Source organism: Euleptes europaea, chromosome 4 (genome assembly GCF_029931775.1).
Source record: "Euleptes europaea isolate rEulEur1 chromosome 4, rEulEur1.hap1, whole genome shotgun sequence".
In the NCBI taxonomy this organism is placed as follows: Eukaryota; Metazoa; Chordata; class Lepidosauria; order Squamata; family Sphaerodactylidae; genus Euleptes; species Euleptes europaea.
This window is the reverse complement of record NC_079315.1, coordinates 83,093,271-83,109,500: the sequence shown is the minus strand read 5'-3', so window position 1 is coordinate 83,109,500 and position 16,230 is coordinate 83,093,271. Positions and strand designations below refer to the sequence as shown.

At 37.5% G+C, this 16,230-nt stretch overlaps 1 protein-coding gene across 10 annotated transcripts in view; it reads right to left on the bottom strand.

Moving 5' to 3' along the window:
- MEF2C (myocyte enhancer factor 2C) overlaps nt 1-16,230 on the bottom strand; it is a 199,881-nt gene that overhangs the window by 89,082 nt on the left and 94,569 nt on the right. The window lies entirely within an intron of this gene.

Genomic DNA, 16,230 nt, shown 5'->3' with positions numbered 1-16,230 from the left:
GGGAGGAGGGAGTGAACTAACCAACCTAAACATCATTCCAGCTCAGAACATAAATATTGTTTTGAGGGCCAAGAAACTAAGGAAAGAAATATGTACAACTCCATTTGAACAATCAAAAGAAGAGATAAAGGCAGGAAGCATTTTAATTAACCCGGGTTGTGGATTTCCAGTCTTATTTATCAGTCCCAGTCCAAAGTATTTGCCCTAAATAAAGCAGTTCGAGAGACTTGTTGGCCACAACTAAGCACTTTCATATATTTTCAGCACTCTATGTTTTTTCTTTTTGCTACTACAAGTTGCCACCACAGCTGCAGCCATGGCAATATTTTCTGGTTTAATGCATCCCCTTCAGTGGGGGGGGGGGGGGCAGCTCTTACACATACAACATTTTGGAATGCCGGCAGAACTGCCTTGCCACTAAAGTGACCTCTTCATTAATACCACAATCTATTTTAACTATGCAAAATAGACCAATATATGAAGAATAACATTTTAATTTCATTTCACTTCCCATTGTCAAGAGTTATCAGGATATTAATTAAGAAGAAGCTAACATAAGCACCCACAAACCAGTCATACATTTTCACTTGCATGTTGATACATACAAAATTAAATAAAAACCGAATAAAGCTCATATTTATCTTTCTTCCACCCTTGCCCTTTAGCTCTTTCCTCCTCTTTCTCTCTGACACTAAGCTAATGAAAATCTGCTTATTAGTTAGGACAATGTACCAGTAAAACCATATGAACTTGATAAAATGTCAGCTTTCTGTAGTTTCAAAAAGATCCTCTTAATAGCTGTTTAGAAAAAATACTAGAAAAGGGATTAAATTCCTGTCATTTTAATAAATACAGCAGCCATTTCTTACTTTACATGATGAATGGATACCCAAGGCCCCACAAACATGTGCCTCACAGCAGTGGAAAATGTCACATACAGATGTAAATTAACCACTTCATTTGTGGGGGGGGGGATACAAAGAAGCAGAGCTCTGGAAAGGAGTATGACAACATCAGTTCTTTGTGCACGAAACATGTGAAGGTCTAATATACAACTTCAGCATTTACAACATTTGCTTTAAAACAAGAATTAGACCTGCACGTCATCATTAGATTTCTTTTTTTGCCTGACTCAAAATTACTCCCCTCCCACTCCAGTAAAAAGCAAGTCATCTTGATGAAAACAAGCTTTATACAGGAGATACTTTTCGAAACCGAGTTAGCTATCCCCGTTATATTTGCTTGTTAATAACACCAGTTTCATAAAGCAAAATCAAACCTCCGAGTGTTATAACCTGAAAACACTGTATATGATACAAGCCTGTTTCATTAGACCCTAGTTACTACCAGTTCTTTCATACTATAAGTAAAAGTACCTCTGCACAAGGATCACTCCCAGGCGCCATTGTATGTGGATCAGAAAGCCACAGCGTTATCTTCTTATATGCCTAATGCAGGCTAAACTAACCCTGCCTACCATGAAATCTCAGCTGGTCATGCCACGGAAAACGTGACATTGAATCGGTCTAATCCTGCCAACTAGTCCACCTCAAAAAAATAAAAACAAGTGGCTAAAAGCCACCGTTCTGCACATCTATTTTATACGATGAACAACAAGTGATCATACACGGTGCTATATCAAACTTTCTGTTTCAATTACCAATTCTTTTAACCAAAAGAACCCATCACAAGGACAGTCTTAACATTTAAATGTTATTCAAGCCAGTTTATATCTTCCAAATGCAGGGCAGCATTATCAGCTATCCAGAATTTCAAAATTCACATGAAGCTGCCTTATACTGAATCAGACCCTTGGGTCCATCAAAGTCAGTACTGTCTACTCAGACTGGCAGCGGCTGTCCAGGATCTCAGGCAGAGGTCTTTCACATCATCTACCACCTGGTCCTTTTAACTGGAGATGCTGGGGATCGAACCTGGGAACCTCTGCATGCAAAGCAGAGGCTCTTCCACTGAGCCACAGCCCCTCCCCACTTCAATTCGATTCAATTCAAGCCTATTTACATCCAGTGATAAAAATACTACATTTTAGCATAGAATATTTGTGGATTGCATCATAAAATACAATAGCTGTAAACTAATGTATTCAACAGTGTTCAAGTTCAGTAGTTTATGAACTGGGGAAATACTTATATACTGAAGTAACTGGAACTATAAAGGTTTAATTAATTACAGTTGGTTCCTTTCAAAATGTTGGGGTCCTAAAGAAGCCGATATCTTTATGTTTCTATCCCAACCTCACTTCTCAAGTCCTTTCCTTCTCAGAGCTGCCAACAGGAAGGTGGGGCCCTGCACCAATTCTTTCCTCCTGGATTGCAGTTTCTCAAAGCACAGTCTCTCAGACAGAAATGGCTCCTGTAGGCTCCTTTCTCCGTATTACAGAAAAGTTAAGTGAGGAAGAGAAATGGAAATTCCTATGAGCTACACTGGAATGAAAACCCAATGCATCTTCCATATCTTTGCTACAACTCTGAACGAACACTAATCACATATTTCTTATTGTGGATAAGTATCTTCATGCCATCCATAAAATCTGAGACAGCAGTAATCTCACACTTTTTTACCACTACTTTTTTTTGCTGTAAAGCTGACTTATAGTGATCCCTGGTGGGGTTTTCAAGGCAAGAGACATTCAGAGGTGGTTTGCCATTGCCTGCCTCCATGTCATGACCTAGGTATTCCTTGGAGGTCTCCCATTCAAATACTAACCAGGGCCGACCCTGCTTAGCTTATGAGATCTGACACGATCAGGCTAGACTGGGCTACCCAGGCCAGGGCAACCACTATTTTATACCCTGATAATAAGTACAAAGGTGTGGCTCAAATGGTTCACTAATTTATGTTAATATGCATTCACCAAAACACCCCCCCAATAAACCCAAACTCAGCCTTTTCCATTTGACATGATTGAATATATACACATGGGGGAAGAAATCCAACCCATTGATCCATTTTGAAATTACAGGGTGAGTATCCCTTATCCAGACATTCAATATCTGGACTGATCCAAAAAATGGATGTTTTGAGCTAGCATGTATGCATTACTCACACACCAGCAGCAGCACCATTGATGGTTCAATATACAATGTTCAATGTTTAAAAATATTGTTTAAAATTACATTTAAGCTATGTGTATAAAGCATATATAAAACATAAATGAATTTTGTGTTTAGACTTTGGTCCCATCCCCAAGATATCTCATTGAATATGGAAATATCTGAAATACGGACCACTTCTGGTACCAAGCAGTCCGGATAAGGGATACTCAACCTGTACCAGATTATTTCATGCCTTTTCAAGATTGTCTCTGCTTTATAGGAAATGGCAACACATTTTTCAAGTGGCCTGAGTACATCTGGAATTTTTTTTAAAGAAAATGTTAAACAGCCCAGGACATGGATTGAGTAGGATGCACGAACCCCACATACAGTGCTGCATCTAAAGCTATTTTCAATCAGACTCATAGACCACAGTACTGGCGGAGGAGTGTCTGTATATAGTACGGTTTCTGTTGCAGAGAAACCTCAGAATTTAGCATGTTACAGCTTCTCACCATCAAAGTACACTTTGGGACAAAAATATCTCGAAGGCTGCTGTTTGTGTTTACAGTTAGGTGCTCCTGAACATTTAGGGAGACCACATAAATGTGCTACCCAGTACACACTTATTTTCATAAGACTTATAACAGTCTATTGCATATGATATCTTTTCATCTCATGGAAAATTAAAAACAATGACAGAATAACTAGTTTTATTATTTTTTCCCTTTAAAATGTAATCTTAATTGCTCAGAATCTGATTCATTAGCATCCTCTCCAAATGTATGATATAATGATGCTGCCATTGTTCACCAAGAGATAAAACTGTTTTTAAGCATCACTGTTTCTAATGTGAAAGGAAAATTCCACTATGCTTTTACGTTCATTTACAGATTAAAAACTTCAGATATTTTTGCATTTAAAACAATATCATAAGTCATTAATATCTCATATTATTACAATCACTTGACATAAAATGATTCTTTTCTTTTAGTAACTGTTGAGAGTTCAAGAACTTCATGAGTTATTAAAAACAGCTTGAAAGGTATTTAAGAATGAATTTTCTTTTTGCATTATTAACATTTTAAAACAAAAGTATGTTAAACGTTTTAATGCACCACAAGTAATATAAATAAAAATAATATTTAGTTTTAGTACTGTGTAATTGGCCTTCAACCTGCCATATTGGCTGCTCAGCTAATTAAAATTAACTGGTAAGAATTGATCACAGTGGCAGATATGATATCTAGTTTGGCTAAAGTATGCTGAGTGGGAAAGAATAAATACATTATTTGTTATTTTGTCTATTATTATTTATAAATTATTAAATCATGTCATTTCTTTGTCTCAATGCAAGTCATCTTGATTACTATGTGACTCTTTCCTTGAGAAAGAGGTTTTAATTGGCTGGGCTAGTTTGTACATATAAAAACATCATTGTACTTTATAAACTTTGCTGGATTTTCTGCAAGATTTATTCACAGAATTTAGAAAGTCCATGACTACATACAAACAGGAAAGTGCAGATTTCAGTGTATTAGATAAAATATTTAAATGGCATGCTTGACCTTTGTGATGGATCATAGAACCATAAATGAACCTATCTGGCAGGGCTCTGCTGAGCATAAAAGTAGTCCCTGAAGATGCATAAACAATAGAGATAGGCTATCAAATTCTCTGTTTCTGAACTGTGCCATAGAGGTTATGGAGCAAGGGACAGATTTGAGAAACCTGAAGGAAGTCCCAGGGCTACAGAAAATTATAAACCAACAAATAAAGGGGATTACCCCCCCCAAAAAAAAACAGAAACAGTGCCTGTAGCTTTAAGAAAAGCATGCTCATGGAATTCTCAGTGGCTACTGCTAGTTGCTATGCAACTGCAACAATATTGCCAAGCGTTCCAAGTGTTGGTTTCTGTAAACCAAAGCCATGGGAGGGAAGCAAGAATGGACTTGGAGATTAAACAGCCCTGCAAAAGGTCCTGCTCCCCTCCACTGTCATGGACCCCGACGGAACAGCAATCAGTGAGGACAGACTTAATGGATAATCACTACCCACACAACTTGGCCTGGCCTAGCAGGAAGGAAGAGTAGGAAAGAGAGAAGGAAGCAAAAAAACAAAAAAAAACAAGGACAAGTTATGAGGCTTTCAGGAAAGGGAAAGAGGAAGTAGTGGGCGAGGGGGAATTAGACCCCCCCACACACAAGTCCTTGCTGGTCCCCATTTGTTCATTTATAATAAGTGCCTCTGTCACTTCCACAGAAAGAGAGAAAATGATAGCTGAATCCTATGAACTGTTTGCAAGGGTAGATCTTTCCCTGAGTTACCCAGCCTCTAAGACCCATAAAACGCTGGATTGAAAACAGAAGCCCAACAAAAAAAAAAGTGTTCTCCCTCCCTCTCTCACGAAGATTTTGCTAGAGGGAGGATTCAATAGAATAGGTTTGCTCCATAAATTACAGAAGAAAGAAATACAAGACATAATTGCACATTAAAAAAATAAAGATAATAATTTTGTTTGTCTTGACCCAACTTCAAGCAGAAGTAAACACAAACAAAAACAAATTCTAGGAATGAGTGGATACTTACTGAAGTGGAGCTTATTGAATTTTTAATACTTTCACAAGACTGTAAAAAACACTGTATGAGATCCTGAACAAAGAGGTCATTCAGATGGCCCTTTGTACCTATGGCGAGTACACAGGTTAGGAAACTTTTAGTTGTGATGCCACAACCTAGATCATTACAGTTCTATAGCAACTGCTTCCCCCCCCCCCAAAGAAAAGCCCTCTAGTGCTGTGAAAGGAAAAAAATGTTGGAAAACTGCATCCATAAAGAGCTGACAGCAGGAAAATGGTACTGGTGTGAACAAGACCTTTGTAGGGAGGAAAATCCTCACCATTTCTTCCAGACGGTATGCTAACATGCTTGGGCTATGTCCTTCAAAACATACTGGAGTAACACAGGTTTGGCAGCCCATTGATCATGAAGAAACTTGAAAACAGGACAATTACAGCACAGTGTCATGTGGTAACTCCATAAAAAAATAACTCCCATTTGAAATCCAAGGCAGACAAAAAACCTTCAACATTGAAGATACCTAGGTTTGGCTTAACTCATGATGGCCTGCTTTCTCTCAACGAGCTCATCCTGAGACAGCAATGGTGATCTCTAGCACATCCAGTATAGGCTTATGTAGTGATGTGAATGAGTCCGTACTCAAAGCAAATATAGCAGCAGGGGAAGAGGTTTGCAATATTGATTAATGTGAACAGGATTAGACCGTGAAATATAAAGAAATGTGTATGCTAACTATAAGGTGATCCTATTTGTATAGAGAAGGGAAACAATGACCCAGTAGCATTTTGACTTGTTGCAAATGAAATTTACCCATTCTGTAGGAAGTTCTTCTCACATATAATGGAACTTTGTACTAGAACAAGGTAAAATTGACTTCTTCTCCCCAGAAGCCAATCCAACAATTTGTGGTTGCAAAAAAGGAACATCACTTGGCCATTGTTTATGTTTATCTAAAATTATAACTGAAATACTTTGCCACTCCTATCTGTAAATGGCTCAGCGTAGGAGCAAAAATTACTGGTGAAAGGTAAAAACCACAGATTTACCAGCAGCGCCATCCATTCTTGTGGTGATAGCGAAGGTACAGAGTGTTGTTGTTTTCTTCCTCCCTCCTCTCTTTGAACTATTCTTGTCTCTTTCTGAAAAATTTAATACACTAACAGAATAATTTGGACCACTTCATAATAACGATGTTTGTGTCCACCAAGGGTGTGGGGGGAAAAAACAGAGCCCATGTGACCTTTTCACTCTCTCACCATCCAAAAACTCTCATTTATTCCTCTTGGTAAGATGGTATCATCTTTCATTCCAGGAACCATTATACCACAGCATTTATATAATTATGTAAGAAAGACATTTGCCTTTATATATTTAAATAAAGTTTCTTCATGATGATGATGACTTTGTAAAGGTTGCAAAAGACTTAAAAGTCCTGAAGGGCAGGTTTAACAATATTGTTTGTAAAATTGCTTGATTCATGTTGGATCTTACAGACTAGCAATGGAAGAAGTTCAAGGAACAGATCTCTTCCTACCCCTCATTACCAAGAATCAGAAGACTCCTAAGAATAGGCTAGGATGCAGTTCAGGTGGCTGAAGCAAGAAATTCTCCCTCCATCCAACCTATGCAAGACTTGCTCTGACTATGGAAGAGCTTGTGCCAGAGCAGAGGCAATGACTTCTTCCAATTTCCCCTCTAATACATTTCTGATTTTTCCAAACAAGAAATGCTTTTTAAATTTTTTTTAAAATTTAGATCATTCTATTTCTGCCTGTCTTTGTTAGAAAAACGGCAGCACATAGGCTCACAACAAATAAATAAACTACAATTTTTAAAGTTTCTATTCTCATCACTATGATTATTTACAATATTTACATCAACATGCAACAATACACTCACAGGGGTTTCAAAGTTATTCAAATTCATTAACATAGAACGAAGTGAAAAGGGAGAATTCTTTGTGAATCCTGTTAGAGAACCAATGGGTTGGATAATGAAAATGTGTACTTGCTGAGATATTGGCTGACGAAGCTTAATACAGAAAACGCGGGAACTTATTCTGGGAAAAGCATTCCCATTTACTTCCATCTACTTTCCTTCATTGTGCCGGAGTCTCCCGGTCTCCCGCCTTGAGGGGTGAAGACGACTTAAGCTAGCCGGGCATTTTTGCTGTGAGTTCTGGATGCTTTCTTAGGATCACACTGTGACTTACTTGATAGTATCTGCGCCCTGCCACAGCTCTATCATTCTTCACCGTTGCACTGCAAGTGCTTCGGTCCCTTTTCGCTTCATTCTACGTTAATGAATTTGAATAACTTTGAAACACCTGTGAGTGTATTGTTGAATGTTGATGTAAATATTGTAAATAATCATAGTGATAAGAATAAGAATTGAAACTTTAAAAATTGTAGTTTATTTATTTGTTGTGAGCCTATGTGCAGTCGTTTTCCTACATAGTCTTGATACAGCACTGGGTGTTTATTTTTTTGGTTGTGTCTTTGTTAGAAAGCACACAAATTGAGCACCATTAGCTATAAATCTTGTTGTAATCTAACAAGTTTGGTGTCTACAGATGCTTCTTCTTTTCTTTTTTATTCAGTTCACATGTCTTTTAACAAAGACTCCCTTGGATCCAACTTTACCAATACATTCAGCAGCAGTGGTCATCTGCAGCATTGCCAAAGGATTCTCCCTAAACAAATCCTCCTTTGTGTAATGACCAGGCAGCCCCATTACATGAAAAGACCTTTAAAAAGAGCAGTCAGGGACACTTCATCAGCCTGCTGCCATGTTCTTGTAATCCTTCAGCATAACTCATGGGGACAAGACAGCGCTGAGATAGTCTGCAAAAAGAACCATTGTCCTTGACACAAGCATGCTGATCCACAACTGGCTAACACAGAGCTGTAAGAAGCTGTAAAGTGGTGGTGGCGGTAAATATATCCCCCCTCCCAGCCAACTGACAAGTCAGTTAAATTGAAATATTAAGATTTACACTGATTTAGTATCACTGACCTCAATGGACCTGAATGGGCTTAAAACTGAACATGCCAATTTAACTGTGTGGTGGATTGGACAGGATAAAGTACAGCTTAAAAAAAAAAAAAACAATCCTTCATTCTTCTCTAATATACTCTTTTTGTTAGAACAGTAGCAAACAAACTAATAATGGAGCAGAAAATCAACGAAGCTGTTCAAACTACCCTTTCCCCCTAAAAAATTCATGTCCTAAATTTTCAAATACAGGATTGCTTATTTTTGCCATGACACTTGCCTTCTAGAGTAACAGGAGGAGGGATAACTGAAAGACATGTTAATCCATAGGCGTTCTGAAAAATCACAAATTACAAGCTTCAGCAGCATTTAGGATCTCACATATTCTAAAAGAGTTTTATCTCTGCATATTTACTGGTAGCTGAGCTTGAAACAGAATAGCAACTGCATTTTATGGGACCGCACTGCATGGTGGGAGTACTGAGGGGCTGGTTTTGCCGTATCATTTCACTTTACATCTTTGCACTGAGACTTGTAACATAACATATGCTGGTAACTGGTATAATTTTATATGCATGAATAGTCACATAATCAAGACAAATAATGGGCCGAATATAAATTTAAGTCCTGTGCTATATTTAAGGAAAAACGTGACTTAAATTATATCTCACAGAACTCTACAACATTTATGTTCCAAGGAAAACACCTTTCTTACAACAAAATGCATCCTGCCTCATGTTAACACATACTGCAAATTACTTTGTGTGATACACAGTGATAAAGCCATAAGGGTGACAGATTAGTCATGCTTTGTGTGGGACATTTTGACAAATACAAATAAATGTTTGGGGTGAAAACATGTTTACTATTTAAACAAAGCTAAAATGTTCATGAGGTAAAGGTCAGAGAATATTTCATTCCCTACCGAGCAAATGGTCAGGAAGCACATTTGTCTCCATTTCCTGTCAAAACAGGAAGAATGCAACTTCTTCCTCTACACAATGACTTTAGTTTTGCTTCCCACCTCCAGCTCATATTCCCTAAGGACCTTCCAAACTAATCCTTAGAAGACAGAAATGATTGTTTCTTTTGCATGTATTTGGTCTCGTGTGCCTGTTTCTTATTTTATTATTCTTCACATTGAAAACGTAAAAGCCGTGTAATCCAAATAATTACTTAGCATTGGTTCATTCCAAAGTGTGCTCCAAAATGTTTAGTAGAATTAACATTTCTGACCCTAACCTGTGTGAACCCTACTATTCACAATTAAGTTAACACCTCCATTCAAATGGTTTTTCAAGCCAGAGAAGGGCATATGGAAGGAGACTTTGAGGTGATGCAGAGACATCTACACTGTGATTATTGACAATAAAATGTAAGAATCTCTCTTCTATCTAAGCACAATTATCTGTAAATTTAATTGAAGCCAAGTAGGTTTGTTCAGAAAGGAAGAAGAATTACTCGAACCCTGCTTTGAGGACAAACTAGGAGTTATGTTTAAAATTCCAATCAGAGGAATTATGAAAAAAAGACTATTAACACATAATAGTACTATTCAAATAAAGTCAGTAGACTTATAGAAATCAATGTTTAGATCGTACTACTGATCCATAGTATCAACTGCACAACTAAATATTATTGAGTCATTTGCATTGCTACGTTTATCAAAATTCTCAAAACTGCAATAAAAACAAATCAACTACTAAAAGGGAAAAGTGAAGGAAAGAATAGTGATTTAAAGAAATATTTTGTTAAATTAACAACAAGGAGTCTGGTGGTATCTTAAAAGTACTAAGGGGAAAATATATGTTTTCAGAGGAAAGGACAATTCACAGTGGGTAGCCGTGTTAGTCTGCTTGCAGTAGTAGAAAAGAGCAAGAGTCCAGTAGCACCTTAAAGACTAACAAAAATATTTTCTGGCAGGGTATGAGCTTTCTGAAGAAGTGAGCTGTGGCTCACGAAAGCTCATACCCTGCCAGAAAATATTTTTGTTAGTCCTTAAGGTGCTCATGGACTCTTGCTCTTTTCTACTAGAGGAAAGGACAAGAGACTTATGAAAGAATAGTAAGGACAATAGTATCACTCAAAATATATGTAAGGCAGAAGAAGTGGATTTGTAAGGTGGGATCAAAAGTGAATGAATATGTACTGAAATCCGAGTATTTATATATGGATCAATCAACTAAAATAAATGACATTCAGTCACAAGAGGTCAGTAAGCCCATAGAGGTAGTTCCAGGCACACACAGCCTTGATCTCAATGTGCGTGCTACTGCATGTGAGGTATTTTCTGTTTATAGTGACTAAAATGATCTATTTCCACAGCTCATGCTAGAAGAAACTGAATCAAGTGTGCCAGTGAACTCCAGTTCAGCACTTTCTAGTTAACCCTTAAACAACTCTGCTTGAATGTAAAGATCTTGAGGCCAAGAATTGAATTATTCACCCACAGGTTTCTCTGTGTCATTATTATTACTGTGTAATTTTATTTATTTATTTATTTATAAATCATTTGTGTCCAGCAGTTACCTTAAACAGACTATTTGTCCTGTTTATAAAACAGGATGGCAGGTGATGGTATATATCACTGGAGATGCATGAAAACTGACAGTCTATTGAAAAAACAACAGTAGATTAACAGTGCCATCCTTCAGTCAACATGGGCAGGTGTAACTCTGCCCTAACTACATTACTTTTGATTAATTCATTGATCAAACACATTCAAACACTTTTGCACACAATATTGTATACTGCATTTGCATATACAATAAAAATAGCTCTGAGAAGAAAAGCTCAATACCCTTGTTTTGAAATGATTTCATCTTCAGTCCTATCCTAGAAGAGGAATTCTTTCCTGTGTGTGAGAAAAGGGGATATCCTCCCTGTAAAATAGCAGCTGCTATTCACAGATTTTGTAAATTCTTGAATTTAAACCAATGGATTTTTAAAAAATCTGCTGCATAATCAATTGGAAGTACCCTGTCAACTGAATAATGTTGTATCCTTAATATGGATCCCTGATATTATTCAGTCATATCATAAAGATACAGACATAGATTTGGGAATCCAGGTACATTGCAGGTCTTTGGTTCTGGGTCTAACTTGTTATTTCTGCCTAGAATATTAGAGAAGCTGTAGTCACCATCTTAGCAAATGAGTGGTCCCACCTTTCCATTTGCTGGGATAAAAAGAATGCCAGCTAAAGTGCCCTTCTAGGGAGGGTTGGCAGGTAACAGGTGTGCTAAGCCCCCCACCATGCCTGCTCATTCTTGATTAGAAATCTCATCCCACTGTGCTCCCCAACCAGCCTACTTCTTGTTTCAGGATCTGGTCTGCAAAGAAATTAAAAACTGCTAGGGATGGAGGGCTTTTGTAGGGGAGAATCATTTGCCCAATAGGAGGACAGTTATTTGTACCTAGTTTTTGTTCACCATACAACACACACACACACAATAGCAATGGGTGCCCAACAAAAAACCCATTCAGGGCTATAGTATTGTTTCTACAAACCTGAGGGAATTTTTCTAAAATACTGGAAGATAACGCTCACCAAAACAAATAAAAAATAAAAAGTGATGGCGAAAAAACAAGTACAAGCATAATTTGGAGATATTGAAGGTTGGGTTCCAGACCACAGCAGTAAAGCGAGTCACACAATTTTTGGGGTTTCCTGGTGCATAGAAAAGTTACGTTCACACTATACTGCAGTCTATTACGTGTGAAATAGCATTATGTCTGAAAAAAACAGTTTACTGTAATAATAAAAAAAGTTGGCAATATTGTGAGAATTACCAAAATGTGACACAGAGATACCAAGTGAGCACATGCTGTTGGAAAAATGCCACTGATAGATTTGCTCAAAAATGCAATATCTGAGAAGTGCTGTAAAACGAGGTATGCCTGTATGAGAAAACGTGAAAGAAAAGGAACTTTGGTAATTGACCAGAGGGAGAAAACAATGACTGGATGTGTGAGGGGTAGAAGGGCAAAATTAGGATTTGGGCAGGTTGTGGGGAAGAGCCAAGTGACTAGGTGGGCTGGGTATAGGGCAAAGAGAAAAACAGGAGTGCAAAAATTAAAAACAGGGCTCAGCTGAAGGAAGGAAGCAACAGGTAGAAGGCATGGGGGGGGAGTCTAGCAACTGGAGCAATGGGGTGTGCGTCGGGGAGGAGAAGTGGGAGCAGGGAAAGGGAAAATACTGCTGTCTTGCAGACACTGCAGTAAGGAAAGCCGGGGGCAGCTAACAAAAGGATATGATAGAAAAGGTAGAAAGCAAGGACAGATGGATATGAGGATGAAAAAGTAAGAGGAGGCGGTAGGCATCAAGGTGATGGGACAAGGGGGGCAATCACTACTTATTTCATGCTATGTATAATACAAAATATTTATTTCCCTCCACGGAAATCAAGGCAGAACTAAATAGCATTCAACCCCACATTTGCCAACAGAGCAGGAATGTAAGGACAGGGGCACCCCTAAGGGTTGACCAGGAAGGATAATTTCATGGGCCAGCTGGAGAACACAAACGTTGTTCAGCCTGCTGACTCTCCCCTAAATTTTATTTTTAAAATAAATTTATTTTTATTTTTTTTAAAAAAATTTATTTTATTTTAGCCAGCTCTTTAGAGATCTGCTCAAGCAGGGTTGCCAACTCTGGGTTGGGAAATTTCTGGAGATTTGGGATAGAGCCTGGGAAGGGCAGGGTTTGGGGAAGGAAGAGACCTCAGCCAATAGAATCCACCTTTTAAAAGTGCCATTTTCTCCAGGGGAACTGATCTCTGTACTCTGGATCAGTTGTGATTCTGGGAGGTCTCCAGGTTGGCAACCTTATGTTCAAGGTGGAGACCTGCTTAAGGCATGTGTTCCCCAGCTCCTAAATTAATGGAAAATTAATAAAGCGTTTCTTTTCTAGCAGAGTTACAGCAACAACTAATTTAATTTGTTTCTAGAACTTTCTTTGTGTCTTTCCAATCCACTGTAAATTCTGGAGTGGAATACGTATGGACAGTAAAAATTCTGGCCTAGATCAAGGAATGGTGATTTTTACAAACACCACATAGGATAACACACTGTTGAGAACCTCATGTTCCCCTCTTAATTTATCTAAGATTCATTGTTCCAGCGTTCAACGCACTACAAATGCACTACAACTATAGCAAATTTGTGCTACCTCGAGCCACACATTTGTTCAAAAGCCAGGGCCTATGCAGTTGTCGTCATTACTGGCATAATTTCAAATCTACTTCTGAAGAACTACTAAAACTGCATAAGATATATTTTTAACACTACCATTTTTTTTCCAGAGTTTCAAGACAGCATGATTTTAGGGTAGTTTTAAAGTCTTGTGAGAATCTCAATTTCTATTTAAAAACACTAGTTAATGTTCATACATTAAAGTGTATGGCTTTCTGTAAATATGGCAGCAGTATGTCCCTGAATTCTCAAAGATAGGAAAATCATCATGTTTTAATTTTGTGATTTTTAAACCAGCTGATGAGTAGTGAGATATTAGCATTTCTTGTTTAAACAGAATGATTATGAAAGGAACAGTTGCCATCTCCTTTGTAATAGGATATTGTTATTATTTTGCAAGCTCTAGGACTAGCTTGTGAGGCAAGAACAATGTCCGTTTAAAGGCTTGGAAATAATTCCAAAGTTGGTCTACAGAAATTACTGTAGTCAGATCGCTGGGGTACATTTAATGCCCAGGATGGACACAACACAAAGTGAACTGCTTAAGTCCCATCTGATGGGGAAAGTTAAGTGATGTATAAGCACTGCACTGCAATGAACAACACTCAACAGTGCTTAACTCTGTCCCTTGTTCCTGTGAGTTTTTGAGCTTGTTCAAAACTGAACAGAACGTGGCACTGAAAATGGATTTGCATCATTTGAATTAAAAGAAATAGTTTGATTGCTTTGATTCTTATAGTATGCTTTTTTCCTGTTGTTGCATATCTCGTTGATGAAGGGTCAAAAAGACACATATATCAATATTTTCATTAATAAACAAGGATTTTTGTAGCACTGTATTCCTGTTTCTTCACAAAGTCTAATTTTTGTCCAGCTTTCTTGATCTGTATATAAAGTGAAATCTTTCATTGTGCGTCTGAAGCATGAGATTCTGCACAGGTGTGTATCTCAAAAGTTTTAATTATTAATACAGTCCAATATGTCTATAGAGCAGGTCCTAAAATTATAAATGTCTAAACTGACAGAACTATACATGTTTCTATATATCTATGATTTATCTAGAGTTGGTTATTCTTACATAGTTGTGTATAAAATAAACAGTACTGTCCCATGAGTAAAAAATGCTGCACAATTTAACATATGACAAACAAGTTGCCAGAAGCAGCATCAGGTTGTGCAAATGTCATGTTTGTAAAATAAATTTTAATTGATATGAAAATACTGTGCAGATCTAACCTCCTTTAAAAGCTCATTTATTCACAAGAAATTCATCCACTAACTCAATTTTGAATCAGGCTGTAGAGACACAATGTAGAGATTCCAGCAGAATCAATGAAGAATAAGAAAGGAGCAGTATTTTCAATAAGGAGCATGACACCAAAAAAGTAGAAGGTTAAAAAAAACAGGGAAAAAAGGGCCATATTAATATAAGACATTATCCAGCCAGATGTTTCCCACTGATTTCAAGGAGAATGCTTTCCAACTGAAATCAATGGGAATGAAACATTATTAACTTTGACTGGATCGTGTTCATGGGATTTCATATTCTGGTTCAGAGTGGATAATACCCAGTAGTGGAAATCACAAATCAGACACAATCTTTCAGAATTACTTTCCTCATTTTGAAATCAAAAAGTTACCTAGTATTCATTCTCTCTGTCTTGGTAGTTTATTAATGGCAAAAACTATCAATAAACAAATGCGTAATTATAAAAGCTAACTATTTAATTTAAATTCCAAGCTATAAACAAATAAAACAAATAATATAATTTGATACTGACAGAATTTGGTCCAGAGCAACAAGAAATGCATAAGAGAAGTTCAGAATGCATTTATCAGAAATATAACCATGGTTTGCTTGATTCAAAACATCATTTTTTTTACCATGAACATCAAAGTTACGATTATACTATAGTATTTTCAAATTTCAAACAAGACTCACTTGGAAGTTAACATGTTAAACTATTTCTACGTTGGATTATTCTATAAGTGGTACACTCCTGATCTGGAAAACAGGCCAACACAATTGTCTTTCACGATGTAAAGCTTGCAACAGGGTGATACATGCAAGGATCCTTCCCCCAAGTACATGTCTGCAACTGTGGACTGCACAGGTAGTTTCCAGTATATTTCCCAATGCTGGGTTTAAAACTGTACATATAGAGCCTAGTGTGCATGGAATCAACACTAGCAATGTACAGAGCAGATGGGGCTATATCTTCCCAGCAGTCTTGCTATGAATGTGTATCTCCATATGCTATGTGTGAATAATGCAGGTGGTTATTGCCCACCAGCTGCAAGTCATAAGTGACACCTTGTTCCATGCAACTCACTCTGGATCAAGGCCTTTAAATCTTCCAGACAAAGCATTAGTTCTGCTATGTCCATGAAAATGAGAGAAATGTGC